General features: G+C 30.4%; 1 long non-coding RNA gene and 1 pseudogene across 11 annotated transcripts; both read left to right on the top strand.

Moving 5' to 3' along the window:
- Positions 1–7,978: 7,978 nt before the first annotated feature.
- On the top strand, positions 7,979–12,849 carry LOC145789129 (uncharacterized). Of its 10 annotated transcripts, none has more exons than XR_014363506.1 (4): positions 7,979–9,931; positions 10,009–10,065; positions 10,485–10,532; positions 12,547–12,849. It is a non-coding gene; the product is annotated as an uncharacterized LOC145789129 (long non-coding RNA). The 10 variants fall into 10 exon arrangements; XR_014363499.1 differs by having other exon boundaries at positions 10,490–10,532; XR_014363498.1 differs by lacking the exon at positions 12,547–12,849 and adding exons at positions 10,623–10,715; positions 12,011–12,233 and having other exon boundaries at positions 7,979–10,407.
- Positions 12,850–20,650: 7,801 nt separating this feature from the next.
- On the top strand, positions 20,651–22,603 carry LOC145821352 (uncharacterized; annotated as a pseudogene). The gene is made up of 2 exons (XR_014363330.1): positions 20,651–20,999; positions 21,935–22,603. The product of XR_014363330.1 is annotated as an uncharacterized LOC145821352 (transcript).
- Positions 22,604–24,221: the final 1,618 nt, after the last annotated feature.

The following is a 24,221-nucleotide window of genomic DNA, read 5'->3' on the forward strand; positions in this document are numbered from 1 at the left end:
AGGCCCAAGCATAGGCCTAGGAGTATTCGGGCCTTGGACAGGCTGGCCCAGTGGGCCTGGGCCTGGCCGCGGGTTTGGACGGGCCATGTCACGACCCAAACCCGCCTCTAAGAGTTTAGTAACGTAACCGGCTAGTAATTCGTGATTACCAAAGGTCTGCTTAACAATAAAGACAATAATACAATATAAAGGGGCTGGCGAAAGCCAATCAGTAATAAAAAAAAAAATGTCTAATGAGCTATGAAAACCTGAATGGAAAAAGACTTTTATGGACATAACCACATTCATAACCATAAACATATATACATATTAGATACACATAACATACAGGTTAGGGACCTAATCCCTTCACTATAACTGTACAACCAAGTCTTAAACATTCGACACAATAACAGAGACAAAAAGGGTGAATCTGAAACACCTCAAAACAACCTTAACTCGTGCAGGTTTGGGACCTTGAGGTGAGGTACAATGGTTGGCTTGACAAAACATGAGCTTAACTCGACACTTCTAGCTCTGGTCCGGTGCTTGGCCACCTACATATATATATATATATATATATAAACTATGAGGTAAAGCCCAATGAATAACAAATGAGTAAAGAGGTTAAGAATGATGTCCTTACAGTCTTAAAACAATTGATTAGCATTAGAACATTTTCAATCAATATTGTTTGTCAATCAATCATTCAATTTGATCAATTCGATCCATCATATTCATTAAATCATACGTGGTACATCTGATAGCAACAATACACTAGGTCTTAAAAGACCGAATAATCAATTGATGGCCATCATACAATAACAATAGTTCTAAGATTTGGAACTGACAGAGATCTCTGTAACAATAACGATATCAATAACAATAATAATAACAATGCGCTATGGATGCCACGAATACAATTCAAAATAGGATCATCATTCAATCAATAAAAAGTATCATTTCAGAAAGCAATATGATTTATAATTTGAAAATGAATACGATTGAACATATCTTTACAACATTGTTACTCACAGATTACTAGGCTATAGGCAGGCTATTTAGCATCCTTGGGTGCCAAACCTACACAATTGCAGAACGAACACACACTAAATTACACACTCGGGATTAATAACTTAGCCCCTAACTTGATTTGGTGTGGTTCTAGAACATTATCCTCATTATGATGCCTTAAATATGGCCTAGGAATGCCTAAGATGAAATGAGGATGCAAAAGGGGTACTTAAAAACATTTTTCAAAATTTGCTGAAAATAGGGTTCTCGCTCAAGCGTAGACTCCTTCTGTAACAACCCCGACCCATGATTAATATTAATCCATGATTAATTATACCTAATTAGTAATTAAGGAGGAATTCTGAATTAATTTGTATGTGTACTCTGCATTATAGTGTTTATATCTGTTTAGTATGGAAAGATCTGTTCATATTTTAGTTTCGATTTGCAAATTGAAGGCCTTATCGGCATCTGATTCTGAAATTGATTTGATATATGTGTTATGCGGGATTTATAGAATTTTATGATAGGGTTAATCAAAATTCAATTTGGAACGATTAAATTAGATTTATTTAATGCACATTTAATTTGTTTTGATTAATTGTCACCAAGTGAGCTCTTAAACACTCTCTACATGTTCCACTCATCTTTTTCTTAAATTGTCAACATACTTTGAACTTCCTCTTACACACGCAACCGTGGGAGAGAGAGGGTGAGAGAGAGAGAGAGAGAGAGAGAGAGAGAGAGAGAGAGAGGGTGAGAAGGAAATTGAGATCAAGCTTGAGGTTTGGAAGGAATTGCTAGGAGACTTGAGGAATTACTCAACAACATCCCTAAACATAAGGAATTTAGAGCTTTATGTAAGAATTTTAGTCTTTGGTTTTGTGAATTAGTTGATTAATGCATGAAATCAAGTGTGATAGGTAGATTAATATAAGAATTGAGCTAAGGAATGGAATTAAGAATGAGATTATGGTTGCATGTACATTTCATGAAGTTTTGAAAGTGTTTTTAAAGAATTTCCTCATGCATGTCTTGAATTCACCTTAATTTCGGGAAAACATTGAGTTTCATAATGTTTTGTAGCACATGATCATGTTTTGAGAAGCTTTGGTTCAAAGAATTGCATGGGATGTCTTGTCTATGGATCATACATGAACCTTGAGTTGAATTGTGTACAATTGGCAAGCCATTGAGCCATGATTTCTTGAAATGATCTTTAATTTATGTTGCTTTAAGGGTCTTCACGAATTTTCTCAAGTTTTGGCCTAGAAAAATGAGGTTTGATGCTTCAAAGATTGAATTTGAACTTGAAAATCAAATATAGAAATTCCAGAAATTTGATCCACGCTCGAGCGAGGGACTTTACGCTCGAGCGAGCACTCTGAGTACGTGCACTCTCGCTCGAGCGTGAAACACATATACCCAAAAGTTCTTACGTTTTACAGTCCGCTCGAGCGGGAGACTTTACGCTCGAGTGAGGGTCTGAGTCTCACGCTCGAACGGGGATCGAGCGTCTATCGAGCGTGAAATTCATGCAACCAGTACTTTTTTCAAAGTTTGCAGTCCGCTCGAGCGAGAAAAGCCACGCTCGAGCTAACCTTCACATTCTACATGTCCGCTCGAGCGGGGGAAGCCACGCTCGAGCGTGGACCCTGTTTTCAGCAAGTTTTGAAAAATATTTTCAAGTGCATTTTTGCATCCTCATTCCATCCTAGGCATTCCTAGGCCATGATTAAGACTCCATATTGAGGTTAAGGACTAGAAACACACCAAGAACAAATAAAGCAAAATATGAATAATTTGATCATGTGTTTCAAGTGTGTATTTGTATATATGTTTGTGTAGGTCGCGTGCCTCGAACTATTTGATTAATCTACTCTGTCTGTCTGCACCCGAAGCCAACTGTGAGTAATAACTTTGTAAAGTTATATTTAATTATAAGTATTTTCTGAATGATATAAGATGATCTGTTCCTGAAATATTATTTTCTGTATGAATGAATGGTTGTCCAATGTTTCTGAAATGTATTCGTGGCATTCTTAGCTTCAAATGATATCCGTTATCTGTTCTGTTACGTCCCAATTATGGGTCAACTGTACGTCTCATGGGCCAGCTGTTATGGATCCTTATGTATACGTCCCACTTATGGGCCAACTGTACGTCTCATGAGCCAACTGTACCGTCTTCGTGCACGTGAGGCAACTGTATGCCTTTATGGCCGTCCCTTAATAGGTCAACTATTTCTGCTGGTGCTAATAAATATACCATGTATGGTTAACTGCAAAATCTGATTATGAATATGATTCTGATTCTGTGTTTGTAATGAACTATGTTTTTTGTAACTGTTATGGGCAATATTCATTAAACCCTTTACTCTGTTATTATTCATTGGGCCTCAACTCATTATCTATATTATGTATGTACGTGTGCAGGCACGTGATCAGGCCCAGAATTGACGGCCTAAGTTCTGTTTTTGTCATCCAACCCTTGCGCCTCCCGAGGAGGAGCCGGACGAAGTCAAGTTTTTGTGGTCGTTTTTGTATTTGTAATAGACTATGTTGTTTGTCAAGTTTGTGGGCGAGATTTTTATCGTGTACGTTTATATGTAATATGTAAATGTTATATCATATGACCTCACCAGAGAGTCTATGAAACTTTTGTTCTATTTTGTCCCATGTAAGTCATCACAGCTCATTGGACCTTGTATGTTTGTATGTTGCTTCCGCAGCCCCTAGCTATGAGTTAATCTGTCAAGAGGCCTTTGGTAATCCTAGGATTACTGGCCGGTTACGATGCTAAATCCATAGGGGCGGGTTTGGGTCGTGACACCTTCGCTCGAGCGAGCTTACTGAATGAGAGAGGTCGCTCGAGTGTAGATTCTCTCGCTCGAGTGATCTACAAAAATGTAAAAAGTATTGGTTGCTGAAATTCTTCGCTCGATGCTCGCTCGAGCATGAGACATAGCTCCTCGCTCGAGCGTAGGTCTCGTTGCTCGAGCATGCGTCTGCACACGCAAAAACCTGAGAGCTTGCGATTTACGCTCAAGCCAGTATTTCGTCGCTCAAACGAGAGTCTGAAAACAAAGGTGGTCGCTCGAACGTGAAATCCTTCGCTCAAGCGAGAAAGCCAAATTCTGGGTTTTCCAGATTCGCTCCCAAAGCTCAAACCAAGAATCAAACATGCCAAAACTCATCCTTTTGGGCCAAATTTCTAGAAAACACTTAGAAACTTATAATACAACATGTTTTGAAGATCATTTTATAAAATCAATGCCCAAAAATATGCCAATTGAATACAATTTCAATGTAACTTTTATAAACAATTCAAGAACATAACATGCATGAAGTTTCTTGATCTTGAGCTTCTTAAACCATGATCATATGCAACATTCAACTCAAAACATGGTGAATTCTTGGATTTTAACTATGATAAGAACATGAATGTGAGAATTTCATAAAAATAAACTTCAAACACCATGGTATGGGCATGCATGCATGAATTAACTTATCTTCCTTAAATTCTAGCTCAATTCTCCCATTAATTCACCTATTTAATTCATATACAAGTCCTAGATGGCTCAATAACAAGATTAGAAAAGTTGAGCTCTTACCTAGGCTTCTCAATCAAACTTCACCTAAGCCAAATCCTTAAGCAATGTAGACAAGTCTTCAAAATTTCCTTTAATTCTTCTAAATTTCAAGCAAAAACGCTTGTTGTATTCAATTTCCCTCAAGTCTCTCCCTCTCTCACGTTTTAGCACAAGGAGGTGGAAGATAAATGGTGTCAAACATGCAATAGGTATAAAAGACATGGTCTTAAGGGAGCCCACTCAATGGCAAGAGCGTAATTAACTTAGGCTCAAGTAATTTAACATTATTTATTCTAATTTAATTGTTTCAAATCGAATTTCAATTAAACTTACCATAAATTTCTATAAATCCTAACTAGCATATAACACAAGTTAATTTTTGAATCGGTTGCCGATAAGGCGTTCAATTCGTAATTTAAATTCAAAACACAAACAGATCTTCCTATATTGAACAGATAAGAATGCAATTAAAATAGCATACTCATGTAATCAATTTAAGATTTCATCTTAATCAATTACTTATCATACTTAATCATGAGTTAACGATAATCAGAGGTGAGGGTTGTCACAGGCTTGACTATATTTTTTTTTATTTTTTAAAATTTTTTCGATCAAAATTTATTATTTTCCACTAAAAAAGACACTGGGCCTTGGGCTGAACGTGGTGGGCGTTGAGTGGGCCTTGAGCAGGTCGATTCACGGGGCCCACGGGCTAGGCCAGCGCAAGCCGGGCCAGGCTTCAAAATGATGGCCCAAGCCCTTGGGTCGGGCTTTGGCTCGGGTCCAAACGGGCCTAAATGGACCGGGCCCACTTCGAGTCACAGACCATTTTTACACTCTTACTCTTGAGATATTTATAGACTATATGGTGCTTGAAGACCAATAGAATATCTTCACATCCTAATTCATAAAACATTATTATAAATACATTATGAAGTGACCAAAAAAAAAATGGTGAATTACACTAACAATCTTTGTAATTTGAAATTTGTGTCACTTTAATTTCTAACTTTTCAATTGTGATATATTTGATTATGACTTTTGAATCTTATTCTAAATAAAGATAAATGAAGATGTCGTTTCCTTTACAAACGAAAAATGCTCTACTTCAAGGGCAAAGTCATCAATTTGATAAAATATAAACTAATTTGATAAAAATAAATATCAAAAATATATTTTTCAATTTTTAAAATTTATTTTTATCTACCAAAGATAAAATATAAAAATTATAAAAGAGAAAGTATCTAGTGAGCCACCAAACTACACCGTTTAATCTAGCAACAACGCACCCCAAGTTGGGTCCCCAACTCAGGCACGTAATGGGTGGGTATATAGAATTCAGAAAATAATTGCAAGTTTATAAAATTTATTATTGATGTATTATTATTTAAAAAAAATTGCTATGAAATAATTTCCCCTACTTAATTTAGGTAAAAAGTGAAATTCAAACCCAAGTATAGATTCAAACCTATATATATATATATATATTGTAAGTCATGATTGGATCTTAAGGCTATGTTTGGCATCCTCTTATTGGGCTAAAATAGTCACAAAAAGACAAAATAAATTTTTAGCTTAATAAGACAAAATATCACATCCAAATCATAATTATTTTATTTTTTCGCTCATAAAAGTCAAAAAACCTAAAAAGCTTATCTCAAACGAGACTTTTTACCTGCAGACTAAAATAGTCAAATAGTCAACCCACATCCCAAACGAAGGCTAAGTAAGAAAAATACGAATTGTTTTAACTCATATATAATTATGAGTTATTTGATAAAAGATATTTTTCTCTTTTGATAAACGAAGGCTAAAAGATATTTTTTTTGATAAAAACACGACATTATTTTCTTCTTATTTTTCTCTTTTCAAAACTCAACTCAAAACTTATAATTCAAAATATAACTCTACACTTAAATTATGATTCTAAAAATAATTTTAACAAACAAAATAAAAAAAATATTTTTTTGATTTTTTTTTTTAAATAGAGTTTTGAAAAGAGTTTGATTATAAATTTTGAAAAGAGTTTTGAATTGAGTTTTGAGTCGTATGTTTAATTATGAATTTTAAAATTTTTTATTCAAATTATAATTTGAAAAGAAAACAAACGGACCTTAGTGTTTTTTCACTTTATTTCCCATTTCATTTTTTTTACCATCCATAAATCCGAGGAAGAAAAGGACTAAATAATTAATTAAACTAAAATAATTGAAAAATGTTATGAACCTACCCTTAGCAAATTATAATTGATCCTGAATAGATTTGTGTGGTAAGAATTAAATTGATAAAATGTGGGATTTATGAGTAAAATAAAGGGTAAATTACTGATAGATCTTAATTGTTAGGTTTAATTTTTATCAAGTTTTATTGAAAATAAGTCATAGTCAAATCATCACAAAAAATAATTTTTTATGACAATTTTTTGCATACGTCGCTAAAATTAACAATAACCTTTTTTTGTCACAATTTTTATAAATTGTTACTAAAATATATAATTAGTGACGTTTTTCTGTGACAAATTTTTTAAATTGTCACTGAAAATTAAAAATTAATTATCTTTTTTGTGATAATTTTTTTAAATTATCGTCAAAACTTTTAATTATTAACTTTTTTGTTACAAGATTTTCAAGGATACTCGGTTCACAAATCTAGTTTTGAGCTTTTATCATTTAAAAATCCACATTCTAAAATATTGTTTTCATAACGATAAATTCTCACAAGATGATCAAATTACCTGTATAGCCTCTGTTTGGAAGTGGGTTGATTTTTTGACTTTTTTTTGTATGTTAACCTGGGCTAAAAAGCTTGATTTTGGAAGAATTTTTTAGCTTTTTGGTTTTTTTGACTTTTTTTGTGAGAGAAGAGTGTAATAATTATGAGTTGGATGTGATGTTTTATTTGTTGTGAACCTATTTTGTCTTTTGTGGCTAAAATAGCCCAAAAAACCTCTTGCCAAACGGAGCCATATATATACATAGGCCCCGTTTGTTTTGGGAGATAGAATGAAGGGGATTGATAGTGAGAAGATTAATAGTGAGGGGATTGATAGTGAGGGGATTAATAGTGAGGAGATTGATAGTGAGGGAATTAATATTCAAGAATTGTTAAATTATTTTTATATAAAATAATAAAACAAATAAAAAAATATTTTAAAAAAAAATTCCCAATATATAAAAAATATAAAAATTTCTAATCCCTTCACTATTTTTCTAATACCATCTCTACATTTTCCTTACCAATCCCCTTTCCTCCTCCTTACTAATACTAAGGGATTACTAATTCCCTCCCTGTCTCTCAAAACAAACATCTTATTCTCATTTATCTCCTCACTATCAAACCTAATCTCCTCCCTATAACCCCAAACAAACGGGCCATATAATGTATTTCAAACCAAACCCAAACTACTCGTCTCTCTCTCACCGGAAGTCTCTCTCTCTCTCTCTGCCTCTCTCTCTATCATCTTTCTTTCCGATCCAAACCTTAGCCACCGCAGTCTCCACCTCTTCGTGGCCGCCTTCGCTGGTAGCTCCGGCGACACAGATCTACACAGATTTCGTGGAATGAAGATGGAACGAATACGGATCTATGTATCCAACCCCGACCTCGCGCAGTCAACGTAGTACAACTCGAAGCTCCTCCTCTCTTTGCCATCGCCATCGGCCGAACCAGGCAGCACAACGCCGTCGACTTTATCTTTTGTAGATCTTATTAGATTTGAAATACTCTCACTTCTGCTCTCTCGCTCTCCGACAGAGACTTCACAGCCAGCAGAGACAGGGCGGCGTCAAGAGATCTGAGGGCGGCATCGACAGATCAGAGACTTGTGGCCCTCAGTCTCTCATTTCTCAGTTTCTCAAACTCTGTTTTAGAAGGTTCATTTTCGCTACTATTCCTTCACCGATCTTTCTCGATCTTACTTTGTTTCCATCTCTATTTTAATTGCAATTGCTATTGTTTTTTTTTTTTTGCCGATCGTGTTCTTTACGATTTGATTGAATTATTGTTGGTCGATTAATCTGAAATATGTGTTTCCTGTGTTTGAATTTGTTATAAAACCATTAACTATGGGGAAGTTCTACCCAACTGTGAGCGAAGAGTACAAGAAGGCTATTGACAAAGCCAAGAGGAAACTCAGAGGCTTCATCGCTCAGATGTGGATCTGTTGTCAACATATCCAAACCATTTTTTTTTTTTTACTTGTTATTGTTGGTGGTTGTTGTTGTTCATTTGTTGTTGTTCTTGTGGTGGTGGTGGTGGTGGTGGTAAATCTGGGGAGCGAAGGTTTCCAACAGATAGTGGATTAAAAAATATTGGACATATATTTTTAACAGATAGGCAAAAAATGAAAAAAAATTGAACAGATAACATGATATGACTGATCTGTTCAAAGATAATAAAATATGTTCAAAATTTGAACAGATAAAATATTTGAACAGATACTTGAAAATTTTGAACAAATAATAAAATTTGAATAGATATTTAAACAAATAAGGGATATTAGCAGATAGATATACCAACGGTTGGATAAGTTAAAATGAGAATTTCAAATGATAGATAGAGAGAAAAGAGAAGTGTAAAACTTCAGCAAATCAAGTGGTAGATTTCAACCGATAGCAAAATTTTAAAAAAGATAAGGAGAAAAAAATTGAATAGATAGTTAAAAATTTTGAACAAATAATCAAAAAATTTGAATAGATAGCAATTAATTTGAATAGATAGATAAAAAAAAGTCAAATAGATAAAAAAAAGTCAATAGATAAATTAAGGAATAAAATTGAAAACAAAACGTTCTTCAAAACAAATAAAAACACTTTTCACCAAACTATTTCACAAATGGTAGACCTTTCACCAAAAAAAAAAAATATTCACTGGACCTAATGACTTAGATAATTGTTAGAGTGGACTTTTCAGCAATTTTCTTAATTTTTAAACTGTTTTTGAAAATTAACAATTAATGACAATTTTAATAGTGTTTGATAAAAAATATCTATATAATAAGGCACAAAGGTTTTTGAAAATATGTCAGACACAATTGTCCTACTAGAACATTTCAATGGTTATGATTCATTTGTCTATTTAGATAGATGGCTGAGATGACCCCTTAAATATATATCAATATATTTCTACACTTACTTCCCGCCCAAAGACTGAGCTTCCTTCTTACCCACGTCTTCTCACCTTCTCGCTTGCCCACGTCTCCCCTCCCTTCTATCGTTATCCCTCTCCCTTCTATGTTCTCACCCATTCCATTTCCTCTTTATCTCTCTGTGATCTGTAAGCTATGGAACTCTCTCAAGCTCTGTAACGATCTACAATCTATCAAACGATCTGAGTTCTCCAACACAGGTATGTAAATATCTCTTTCTCTCTCTCTCTCTCTTTCTTTGTAACGGGTCTTTATCCCTCTCTCTTCTCTGTTCTAGCGGATTTGCTCTATAACGATCTGCAATCTATCAAACGATTTGAGCTCTCCAACACAGGTATGTAAATATCTCTTTCTCTCTCTGTAATGGGTCTTTATCCCTCTCCCTACTCTGTTCTAGCGGATTTGCACTTGTGGTTTGCTTCCAATGTGAAACATGAATCGATTTTCTACTGAAGATTCTTTTTTTAACATGAATCAATTTACTGATTGAATTGAGTATCAAGATGTTTGTTTGATATCCTATATTCCCAATTTATGCTGCTGAGTTGTTAGTGTTTGGGTTGTCAGGGTAGTAGTAGTATTGATTAAATGTTCTTTTATCTCTCAATGCATGTCATTGGTTTTTTCTCTATCCACACTTGCAATTGATGGTGCCCTCGGTTGTTCCTTTCACAAGGTAATTTCGGTCCTCCTCCCTCTCTCTATTGTATTTTTCTCTCCTCTGATTTTGAAATGTTTTTGTTGCTGCTTTAGGGTAGTCGATTTCAACTTTCGCCGCTGCTCATCATCACCACTCGCAAGGTTCGATTTCTCTCCTCTGTTATTGAAATGTTTTTTATGTGAACACTAGCTATGATTTCAATAAGCTGCATAAAATTAGCATAATTGCAGAGCTTCTTCACTCAGATCCGTACGCACTCATCAATGAAGGTGAAAGATCGGGTTTGTAGCCCATCTCCCCACATCTCAAACCTATCGATAGAGGTAAGGGCCTTTCTGCAAAATGCAGCATGGGCTTTCTCCCTCCCACCTGTGGTCGTCAAATGAAAAGAAAAATAAATTAATAAAAACCCCCAAGGAGAAAAAATAATATGAAGAAGTTACAATCTGAGCTTACCTTTCCACGTTCCAAAAGGTCCGTAGATGTTATAAAAGATGTGTCTCAACTTTTCCAGTGTGATCTCATGTCTCACGGTCATGGACTTGGATTTGTTACTTTCCCAATATTTATGCTATAACTAAAATTATGTACCAAAGCATATTCCAATTTTGTAAGAGAGATAGAACACCATTGTAAACATGAGGGTCTCACCTCATCCATTTCTCATTTGATGAATAATGTTGAATGTTGTGATTTCTTGCCTCGAGTCCGCCGTGATCCAACGGTTTTAATCCCACTGATCCCTCTTAGGGGAGTTTTTTTATTTATTTATTTCGTAGGTTTATTTTTTTATTTTAATTATTATTATTTAAGGATTGTTTGGGAAGGATTAAAATAAATACATTTATTTAGATCATATCATTTCTTTTTATATATAGATTTTTGTAAAAAGTTAAACAAATTTATTATGTTTATTTTAAAATATACAAGATAAATACAATTTAAAAAATATATATATTTTTTATAAAATAAATATGATAAAATTATATCATTATAATTACGAAACTAATTTAATTTTTTTAAAAGTAAAAAATGTTTTGGGTATCAACTTTTACCAATCAAACTACACTCCATCCATATTAACGCCACCACCACTGCCACTAATTAGTATAAATAGTATAATATATACAGCGTATAACGTTTTGTGAATTTATATCAAGTGCTGGCCATGGCCTTCCCTGGGCATGGGTCAATAAGGCCATGGCCTAGGACCCCTCAAAATAGACTCAAAAAATAGGTCTCCTTCTATTATGGTTTAGTTTAATATATTAGGTATGTTTTAAGTTAAAAAAAAAAATTAAAGAAGGCCCAAATTAACTTAAAATAAATTAACCCATTAAAAAATTAAAAGATCTATTTAAAAAAATTAACATTGTTATCCATTAAAAATAGACCCAAAAAAAAGGGTCCCTCCTATTATAATTTATTGTAATATATTAGGTATATTTTAAATCCAAATTAAATGCAAGATGAGATGGTGGACTCATACACAGCTAATTTGTTGTGGAAACAGTTTTCATGTTAACTCCAAATTTGCTATGGACACCTGGAATATCTTCTCTTCCATACATTTTTGTCGGTTACCAGTTCAGTAATTCTTTTCCCGAATTTTCTTTAGTTTTGCACGGGTGAATCATGGCAGTGTCCCAGTGCAAAGGCTTGGCTACTGATGGAAGGAACTACTGGGGTGCTGTAGAGTATTTAGAGAATTCTAATGTAGGATGATGATGATTATAGTTAGTCGTCATTTGTATGGGGTTCCTGAATTCAGTCAGCTTGTGGCATTGTAATTCATGAGAGAGAGAGAGAGAGAGAGAGAGTAAAAGAGAGAGAGAGAGAGAGAGAGAGAGAGAGAGAGAGAGAAACTGTTTTAAATGACATTTTATCAATGTTGATAAGATCCAAAGTAGGGTGTATTGTATACGAAATTCGGCATGTGCAGAAAAATTCTTTGTTTAATGGGGTGGAAATTAGAATGATATGTATCTTGGTATTATTAGTCAAGAGATTTGATTTTGCTTCTCTTAAAATTTTGTTTGAGATAACATAATTTGGTGTTTAAAAGATATGTGTCAACCATCTTTGTCTTGATCAATGTTTTGAGTTACTGTGCAACTAATTCTGTTTGAATTCTTTCCTATGTAATTGTGATAGGATTGGAGCTGCAATGGTGTAATAGTTGACACCTTGCATGGCCAGAGACTTGAAGCTTGAGGAAAGATGGGACCTGAGTGGGTGCAAATACAAGTTCTGAACTTGCCTGGTTAAAAGTAAATCTGTAGGCAATGGGAAAAAATGATAATCTTTATTAAAAAAAATCTCTAAATCCCAGAAAAGTTATATAAAAAAAAATTAAAAACTAATTTGTTATTATTTTGTATCTTGATATAGTGACTTAGTGTCGTTTGGTTTTATCAGTTGATACTCCTAATACTAATTTGTTATTACTTTGGATCTTGATATAGACTTAATTAATTCTTCACATTACTACTATTAATTAACAGTTTTAATAGTGTACAACCTTTTTCACACCATTGAGTATTATTCTTTGCTTCTTTTCTTTTGTGTAAAACACCATTGGTTACCAAGATGAGTTCAATTTGTTGCCAAATTGGAGTTGTTTTTTTGATTTATTGTAACAAAAGTGCACCACTGAGTGTTTATGTTAGTTGTTGATTTAGATTTTGTTTTTCCTTTTTTTTTTTCTTTCCCTATTAGTTAGTGTCGTTTGGTTTTGATCCTAACATTATTTATACCGTGCCTTTAGGCACGGGCATTCACTAGTCATTAATTATTACAGAACCTATTAGACAATAAACTTATCACTTATTAGAATCTAGACATAAGTTTCTCTAAAATGAATTTGAATTATTAATTTTTTTTATTATATAAATTATGAATTGATGAGGATGGGTTTGTTGTTGAAAATAATTACCTGTCCTAAATAGGAAAGGACTACACTACAGGCCTTAAATAAATAAATTAAGGGTAAATTACACTGACACTTTTTGAGGTTTATATTTATTATAGTTTCTCCTCTTATTTTTTAAAAATTATATCTTTCTCTCTGAGGTTTAAAGTTTCATTACAGATTTTTTCCTCAGCAATTTAATTTTTTTAAATACCAATTTTGCCCTCACTGGGTAAATTACAATGACATCTCTCACATTTTAGAAATTACAATCTCCTCCCTAAGGTTTAAAGTAGCATTACCAATTTCCCCCTTGGTTAGTATTAGTTGGAAAAAAAATTCATTCAAAAAAAAAATTAATTGGAAAAAAATTATTTGAAAAAAAAATTAATTGAAAAAAAATTTGGTAGTAAAATTTTTAAATTTCTGTTTAAAAACCAATGTAAACTCATTTTTTGAATTTACGTTTTTTCATCAAATTTACAAATGAGACAACCATTTATAAATCAAAAAAATTATCAAACAAGTTTTTATGACAGTTTTTAAAATTTTTGTAAATATAAATTCAAAATTGAAAACGAAATGGTTACCAAACAAGTTTTAGATGGCAAAAATGTCGTAAAATTAACAAATAATTAAATAAGTTACAAACGTAAGAAATGACTTATCAAAAGATTCTTAAGCTATGTATGGTTTGATTTTTAGAAAAAAAATTTACAAATTAAAAATTAATTTGGTTAAGAAATAAGAAATAATTATCATTTTATATAATTTTTATCTTTCAAGTGGTTAGAAATAATTTTTTACAAATTAAATTGAAACAGCCATACGTATGTATAAAACATGCCCAAAAGTTAAAATGATAATTATTTTTTGCCCTTAAATGATAATTATTATTTATTTTTTATTTCTTAACCAAATTAATTTTTAATTTTTTAAAAAAAATTTTAAAAATCAAACCATACATGGCCTAAGAATCTTTTGATAAGTCATTTCTTACGTTGGTAACTTATTTTATTATTTGTTAATTTTATGATTTTTTTTACCATCTGAGGCCTGTTTGGTAATTATTTCGTTTTCAGTTTTCAATTTATATTTACAAAAATTTAAAAATTTGTCATAAAAACTTGTTCGATAATTTTTTTGGTTTATAAATTGGTCTCAGTTTGTAAATTTAAGGAAAAAATGTAAATTCAAAAAATGAGTTTACGTTGATTTTTAAACAGAAATTTAAAAATTTTATTGACAATTTTTTTTTCAAATAATTTTTTTTCAATGAATTTTTTTTTTCCAACTAACACTAATTAAGGGGGCAATTGGTAATGCTACTTTAAACCTTAGGGAGGGGATTATAATTTCTAAAATGTGAGGGGTGTCAATGTAATTTACCTAGTGAGGGCAAAATTAGTATTTAAAAAAATTAAATTGCTGAGGGGAGAAATTTGTAATGAAACTTTAAATCTCAGGGAGGGAGATGTAATTTTCAAAAGGTGAGGGAGAGAACTGTAATAAATATAAACCTCAGAGGGTGTCATTGTAATTTACCCATAAATTAAACAAAAGTAAGGGTCATTGGATTTAGTTTTATAATAATGATTTAAGTGTATATATTTTGAAATTTGAGTTTTTGAATTATGATTTAAAAAGAAAAAAATTATTTAATTTTGAGTTTTGAAAATAGTTTTTGGGTGATTTGTAATTTTTAATTTTTTTTTTCTTTTTTATTGATTGATATATAGAATATGAGAGAATATAAAAAAAAAAAAAGTGGAGAGATGAGAGAAAAAATGATTGATTAATTGATTAATCTATATAATATATAAGGAAAATAGAGTTTTTAACCCACAAATTTTGTAGGAGCTTCAATATCCCAATCTTAATTTTTTAATTTTTTGATTTAAAAAAAAAATAACCTCAGCATTTATTGACCTCTCCCAACTTACAAACCTTTTTGCTTTCTCTCATAGTTACTACAGCACCCCTTTCAACTTGTTCCATTCTCTATGGTTAGTGATGAAATTATTAAATAATTTTTATAAAAAAATTGAAAAAAATAATTTGTATATTAAAAAAGTATCTAAAACAAATATAAATATCTATATCTATATATTATATAAGAAAAATGGGATTTCTAATGAGAAGCCTACTAAGAGGTTCAAACTCTCATTCTAAAATTATTGATTTTTCAATTTATAAAATAGATTAAAAAAACCTATTGGCTGATTTATTTATTTAATTATTTTAGAAATAATAAAATATAAATATCTATATCTATATATTATATAAGAAAAATGGGATTTCTAATGAGAAACCTCCTAAGAGTTCCAAACTCTCATTCTAAAATTATTGATTTTTCAATTTATAAAATAGGTTAAAAAAAACCCATTGGTTGATTTATTTATTTAATTGTTTTAGAAATAATAATGGGAAGATAACAAAAATATTTCATAATTTCTCCATCATAGTCTCTCTCACCAATTTTCAAAAAAAAATAATAATTAATTAAAACTTGCATTCCTTTTCTCTCCTTCGAAAAATCAGATAATTTTTTTCATGAAAGTTGTGAGTATCTGTCTGTATCTTATATATTATATTATAACACAACAAAAAAAATGGAAATTAGATATATAAACATATAAAATTAATAAATTAGATTTTTATTTATTCAGTTAAAAATATTTCTTTTGCCTCTCAATATTCAATTTTAAATTTTAAAAATCTATAAAATCTATCTAAACAAATTTAATTTGAAAATATCTCTCACTATCATACTTTAAATAAATAAAACTCACATATCTGTCGCATATTTAACTCGCATCATAACTTACCCAAATAATAATAATTAAAAACAAATAGAAATCATAGATAAATTAAATTTAAAAAAAAAATAAAAATCCACAACTCCACCTGAAATAAATTGAAAAAAAAAATAAAAACCACAAAAATAAAGAATATAAGAATTTAAATATGAATCTCAAAAATATATAACAATATCTAAATTTGAATTATGATTTAATAATATAATTATCTATTTTTTTATATATATCAATTAAAATTTTAAATCACTTAATAGAACAAATTAATTAATTTTTCATCACTTAATAGAACAAATTAACATTATTGATTTTTCAATCTATAAAATAAATTTAAAAAAAAACTATTGACTGATTTATTTATTTAATTATTTTAGAAATACTAATTATCCTTTAATTTATGAATTTCAAATAGAAAGATAACAAAAATATTTCATAATCTCTCCATCCTAATCTCTCTCACCGATTTCCAAAAAAAATACTAAAACTTGCCTGCCTTCTCTCTTTTCCAAAAAATCAAATAATATTTCTCAGGAAAGTTGTGAATATCTACCTATATTTTATATATTATATTATAACATAACCAAAAAAAAAATCAGATATACAAACAGATAAAATTAATAAATTTGATTTTATTTATTCAGTTAAAATCTTTCTTTTGAATCTCAATATTCAATTTTAAATTTTAAAAATCTTTAATGTTTATGTAAACAAATCTAATTTGAAAATATCTCTTGCCATCATACTTTAAATCAATAAAACTCACATGTCTATCACATATCTAACTCACATCATAACTTTCCTAAATAATAATAATTAAAAACAAATAGAAACCATAGATAAATTAAATTGAAAAAAAAAAATAGAAACCCACAACTCCATCTTAAATAAATTGAAAAAAAAAGAAGCCCCAAATAGAAACCACACAAAAATAATAATAAAAAAAAGAAGATAAGAATTTATATGTTGTTCTAAAAAAAAATGACAATATCTAAATTTGAATTATGATTTAGTAATATAATTACATATTTTTCTTATGTATATCTATCAAAATTTTAAATCGCTTAATGAGACAAATTAATCAATTTTTAAGTCTTACTTAAAGAATAATCTGATTAGTCGTCCCAACTCCTAGACTTTGCAAGCATTGACGAATGAGCTAATGAATTGGGTTAGGTAAGGTCTAAGTTGTTGGAGGTAATATTCTCTCATTCCATAAATTTATTTGTTTTTTAATTTTATTTTTTTTCATGTGTGATTCTCTTTTTCTACTGTTGGTTTGGTTTTGGTTTTGGTGTCAGTTTTAGTGAGGGTTATGTATTTGTTTGCATGGTGGAGAAGAATTATTGATGATTATAGTTGCAATCGAAATATCTATGTCAAAAATTTTGATTGGATTTTGTTTTCTTCAACGAAAACCATAAAATTGAAGCAAAAAAAAAAAGAGCATCAAATTTTTTTTTTATTGTCATTTTATTTTATAGAACATGTGAAAATTTATTTTCAATCCACCATCCGTCCGCCAGATTGGCGAATTGAAGAAAATCAATCCGTATCAGTTCGCCAATCTGAAGGATGTGGATTAAGCGGATTGACGGATGGATGTGAATCGGTTTGGTGGTTTAAAATTTTATAAATTTTCAACATAATTCAACTTGTGCACTTTCTAAAAAAAAAAAAAATTACAGTCAAGAGTATTACAATCACTGCATGCCTCATCTAAAGAAAGAAAGTTTGAAACTTTGTCCGCACATTACAATCACAGCATGCCCCATCCATATAAAATATTATAATATGTGGTTCTTAAAATATAAAAACAATTTAAACCACCAAAATCATGAACAAAACAGTAGTAGAGATTATATGCCTCTGTATTGTTACATCTATATCTATTTTTGAAAACAAAAACCAACCAGCATATATAATCTTTTTTATTTATTATTTTTAGAGTTAGATTTAAAAACCAAAATATATAGATAAATAATACATTTATTTTTTTCAATTCAAAAAATATATTTAAGTTGAAAACTCTTTTTCAACATAATATATTCAACATAATATTTAAACTATTTTTTAATTGAAAATACAAATAGAATATATAAATAAATTGAAAACACAAAGTCTTACAAATTACTAGGGATGCTCAACAGTTTGGCTGTTCGTTTGCGATCAAATGAACCTCAAATCTACCATCCGTCCAAAACTAGACAAATTGAAAAAAATCAATCCACAACCGACCTTTCGTCATCACGCATCCGTCCAAAATGCGATGGATCAGTTCGGTTCGGTCGGTTTGGGCGGATCGGTATATCCGCTGCTCACCCCTATTTGTTAGTTTGTTAATTATAATTTAATTAATTGAAAATGAAAGCTTAATATAAACTATCATATATATTATAGTTAATTTGTTACAGCTATAATTGTATATAATTGCATAATATAAAGGGATAATCTCTAAATATAATTTCTATTTTTTTATGTGATTAAATAGTTCATCTTAAATAGTATATAGAAGAGTTAGATGGCTTCTTTCATCTCTAAAAAATCCAATATATTTTTTTTAACTTTTTAATTTTTAAATTGAAACATTAATTGTTTATGTCCATAATGGAAAATGGTTGACACCTCAATTTTTTTCTTCTATAATCTGACTTATAATGATGTAGTCATAAGTGTCAATTTTTATACAAATATGAGAAGAGGATTAATTAAATTATACATTTCAACTAACCACATACTCAAATTTTGACTATTTCAAGATGTTATTTTACTATAATTTCAATTAAGAGAATCTTCAACCCTTAATATATTTTTTTTATCAAATTATAATTTGATAAAAAGTTAAAAAGATAAATGTTGAAAATTATTGTTTTTTCCATCAAAATTGGTGAAAAGAAAAAAAATTTGGGATAAGAATGAAATTCTTTTAAAAATTTAATTAAAAAGTTAAAGTATTTCATATCAAATCAAAAATTTTATTCAAATTTAAAATCAAATTAGATAAAAAAAAATTAAGAAAGTTTGAAAATATTTTGAATTCTTCTTATTCTTAAAAACTAGAAATTCATGTGTGTATTATATTCATATTGTATTTTTAGTTTTAAAATTAAAATCAAATGAAATGTAACTTAAATTATTGGATTAATAGAAACATCATATTAATTATTGTTAAATATTACTTTACTTCAGATTTAATAATAAAATTGTATATTTGTCTTAATTATAACTTTTAAATTTGTAAATTTTCACAACAAGAAAAGGTATGTCATAACTCATTTAATCAGATTTAATTTTTTTTAATACAAATTATCAAAATTGCACTAATTAGACTTATATATATATATATATATTAATTTTTTTAAACTAATAATTTAAAAAGTTATAAACATAAAAGTTAACTTATAAATTTTATGTATACCATAAGATAAAATATTAAATTCTTTCAAGATAATTATAATATTTTTTTTAATCTATAAAATCCTATGCATGACACGGGTCACCACTAGTAATAAGATAAGAAAAAGAGAAGAAAGGAGTTTTAAAAGTAATTTTGAATTATATTTTAAAAATATATTTAATTAACCTATTTCATCAAATTTATGATTTAAAAATAAAATCATGATTTAAAAATAAAACCAAATGTCATATAAGATTTTCCCTTCCAAAAGCTAGGGAGAGCGGTGGATATTTCAATCTGCCTAAATTGATCGAACCAAATCAATCCGTCGCATTTTGGACAGATGCGTGATGACGAGTGAACGGTTGCGAATTGATTTTTTCTAACCTGTCTAGTTTTGGACGGATAGCGGATTTGAGATTCCTTTGGTCGCAATCAAACCGTCAAACCGCGAGCACCCCTAGTAATTTGTAAGACTTTGTGTTTTGAATTTGTTTAGATATTCGGTTTGTATTTTCAATTGAAAAAGAACTTAGATATCCTGTTGTGTTTTTAATTTGAAATTCTTTTATCAAATAGTAAGGGCTGATATTTGGTATTTCTATGTAGAAAATATAAAATTTTGTCATGTTAAAAAAAAATCAAATTAAATAGTTTTTGAATAAAAAAATAATGAAATAGTTTTTATAATGTATGCTTTTCTTAAATGTATTTATTATTGGTATTTGACAATTTACTTGATAATCTTTTGGTTATGTTGAATTGGATTGCTTTCAAAAAAAAATGTTGACAAGTTGTGTTAGGTTTAAAATTTGTAGAAGTTTAATACGCCAAATCGATTTGCATCTATCCTTCAATCCGCTTAACCCGCATTCGTCAATTCGGTAGACGAATACAGATTGATTTTTTTCAATCTATCTATTCGATAAATGGATGGCGAATTAGAGATTTTTCGACCACAACCGAACCGTAAATAGCCCTACCAAAAACTATAAGTAAAGCAATATGAGAATAAATTATTTTAATAAATTTTTAATTTTTTTATAAAAATATGTAAAAAAAATAAAAAGAATGATATGTTAAACTTATAATAATTTTTTAATCTTTTTGAGAAAAATATGTAATTGCGAAACCTAAATATCATCATCATCAATTCCTAAAACCCTAGCCCCTTCACAACATACGAACACGGCGATTTCCGATTCGACTTCTCTCCAAAGCTCTCTCTCATCACAGAAACCAAAAAAGCTCCGGTGGTCGGAGATCAAAGACGACGACGAAGTCGATCTCTGTTTCCTTCTCTCTCCTCCGCGACTAATCGATTCCAATGAGATCAAGATCACCTCCACCACCACTCGTTTCAACAAGCGCGTCGTCGAGCGCCGATCCTGGGCCAAGCTCTGCGACGCCGTCAACGACGATGTCAACAGTCGCCTGACCATGGTTTCCACCGAAGAAATCGTTCTTGAGAGACGCAGTGCCTCTGGTTCGTTCCTCTTTTTTTTTTTTGGTTCCTTTTATCTCATTAGTCTTGTGTTTTTCATAATTGCATATATGTATAAATTTGGGTGTATGTACACATTGTACACACAATGTTTGCAGCAACAATTTGACGTTTTATTTTCAATACGTTTGGTTTTTAACAAAATAAATAGGGTTTTTTTTTAGTGTAACTTAAAAAAAAAAAAAATTCAAAAAGTTATAGGTTGCAGATGATATGAACCGAAAAATTAAAAAAAGAAAAAAATAGTAAATTTTTTTTTGGCTGTTTAAATTTTTTAGACTATCCAAACAGCTTAATACTTTTTTTAACTCTTGTTAAAATATAAACCTAATGTGGAATTTAAAACTAAAGTAGACAATTAATTTTAGTAGAGATGGAGACGTGTTTTGGGAGAGAGGATGGTGAGAGGCAGCAAGAAAACAGATAAGAAAGTCTGTCAATACAGGGTATATATTCGTATGTAACTTTTCTTTTCCATAAAATCTTTACAGACAAAGACATTGGAAAATTAAAATGAAAAATTAAAAAAATCTAATTTGAATTACAATGATTTTGATATAAATATGTTCGATATAAAGCTTGAAATTGGTTTTATGTTCTTGATATTATTGCTTCATCATTAGTATAAAATTGTTAAGCGAGTTATTCTTAATCTCTGTTTTGTTTTAGCGCCGGGTTCTAAAGCCCATCTTTCTTATTCATCCCATGGATTGTTATTTTTTCTTTTCACATGGTCTCATAGGGAAAGAACTTCATCAATTCGTTTCAGCTTAATTGTTTATTGATTTACTAATTTTTCAATACCCAACTAAAATAAAATTATTAGTCTAAAATTTATATTTTTAATTTTCTTTTAATTATTGTTTTATATATACCTCTTTCGTCCAATTTCTTTTTTAAATCTTGAAAATTTTCAGGTGGCAAAGCAGGAGAAACCAGCACTAGCGGAGATTCCTTGGCACAGCATGGTAAAGGAGCTGTTCTCATGGTATGCAAGACTTGTGGCAAGAAGGGTGACCACTGGACATCAAGGTGTCCTTACAAGGACCTTTCTTCACAAGCTGAAGAATTCATGACAGATAGGCCTCCTTCAGCCGATGCCACTGCTGCTTTGTCCATCGCCAACAATAGCACTTACGTGCCCCCAAGCAGGAGAGCAGGCTCCGAGAGAAGCATTGGGTCTGATATGAGACGCAAAAACAATGAGAATGCCTAGGATTGGCAACCTTTCTGAGGACGCTCAAGATACGGACTTGGTAGAGCTTTGTCGCCCTTTTGGACAAGTAGTTCGTGCTCATATCCCCAAGGATTACAAGACTGGTTCGAGCAGAGGCTATGGCTTCGTCAATTTTATCTGCAAGGAAGATGTTGAGAGAGCTATTGAAAAGCTTAATGGCTATGGATATGACAATCTCATCCTTTCAGTTGAGTGGTCTGCACGAACAAAGTAGGGTATGTTAAAGCATTTGTTAAGAATGCATTAAACAAGATTAATTAATCTCATTATCATAGAAAATAAACAAAGGCAATAAATGTATGGTATTAAATAATATATATATATATATATATTTTTCTTCCCCTTTTAATGTGACTACAATAGCTTTTTATGTATCTCTTCATTTTATCTTTTTATTATTTTTTTTATCCGTTCACCTCCTACCCATGTATTTCCAAATTAATTAATCAAATAGCTATTCAAATATTATTTATAATTTTAAATATTTTATTTTCATCTAAAAAATAGTATGAAAAATGAAATATACAAAAAAAAAAATAGTGGATTTTTTTTTACTTAAAAAAAATATAAAAAATGACTTTTTAAATTCGTTGTATAGAAGATGGACTTAAAAAATAAAAAATTTGACGTAATAACAAAAACAAGGTCACAAACACAAATTCTGAAAAAAAAGGGGACCTATTTAGCACTTTCTAAAGTCATATATATATTTTTTTACTAATTTTTATAAAAAATTTAAAAATTACTAAAAAAATTAAATTTCAAACCAACCACCAACTGCTTTTTTTTTTTTTTTTTTTTTTTTTTTTTTTTTTTTTTTTTTTTTTTCAGGAAAGAATCAACTGCTTATTTTAGGTGCTCCATTTAAGCGGGTAAAGATCCTCTATTGATTTTGTGATGGTACTTTCTCTTATTTTCAAGAAGCCTCTCACCATTGACAATACTGATAATGCATTCAATCTCCTCCGTAACTTCTTTCATTGAAGGCTGATTCTACCTCTTCTCATCCAAGCATGCCAATGCCAAGTACCCTATTGTCTTCATAGTCTCCGATCGCTAGCTCCCTCTTTAAGCACTGGATCAACAACATCAATCAATCTGTCTTCAATCATAATTTTTTTACATATTGTTGGCTTTTTGACTTTCGAAAGTTAATAATATAATTTTAAGCATGCCAGCAATGATCAATTAGTCCTTACAGAATATTAATTGTTAACAAATTATCAGATGATTGTGTTTTAGTTCTCTCAGATTTAATGAAGATGACTTTTACTGATGGCTTGTTTAGGAGAATTTAGTAAATAATAAGTGAAGAACAATTTCAGAATCTGAATTTCATTAAGTAAATGAAAAATTACAATGATTTGACCTAGCCTCTTAGAGGTTTACAACAATAAGCTACTTGAAACTACTCCTAAGAAATGAAGTGCAGAAATGTAAAGAATTGTAAAAACTAGAAGGAAAAAACAAAGAAGTAAATAAACTGGTTTTTGATCTGAGTCTGGATCTTTTAGCCTGGGACCTTCTCTGTTATTTATACTTTTCAATGATAACCGTCGAAGTGGGCTTCCAACCGTCGAAATGTCCTTCCATGATTGTTGAATATGTTCTGTCGCAGTCAATCCCACTATGTCACTCTTACAGTTAGGCTTCCCTCCTAATTTTGAATTTAAACTTTGTGAATAACTGTTAAGTCATATCACCTTGTATCTCTCGATTGTTCCAGTGCTACGCAGATCCATTATTACCAATACGGACTGACACGTGTCTGACTTTGGTTGGCAACTTGTATTAACTCCCTAAATTGCCCTCTTTGTGTCACGTGTTGAATTGTAAATTGACTTTTACAAATTATGCAGCCAACATTACCTCCCGCACTAATATACCCAATACTTGGTGATATTAGTGGATCAAGGCACTTTACCCATGTCCTAGGACGTGCATGGGCTTTGTATCTTCTTAGAAAT

Source organism: Camellia sinensis, chromosome 3, assembly GCF_055761805.1.
Source record: "Camellia sinensis isolate YWXY chromosome 3, ASM5576180v1, whole genome shotgun sequence".
NCBI classification, from domain to species: Eukaryota; Viridiplantae; Streptophyta; class Magnoliopsida; order Ericales; family Theaceae; genus Camellia; species Camellia sinensis.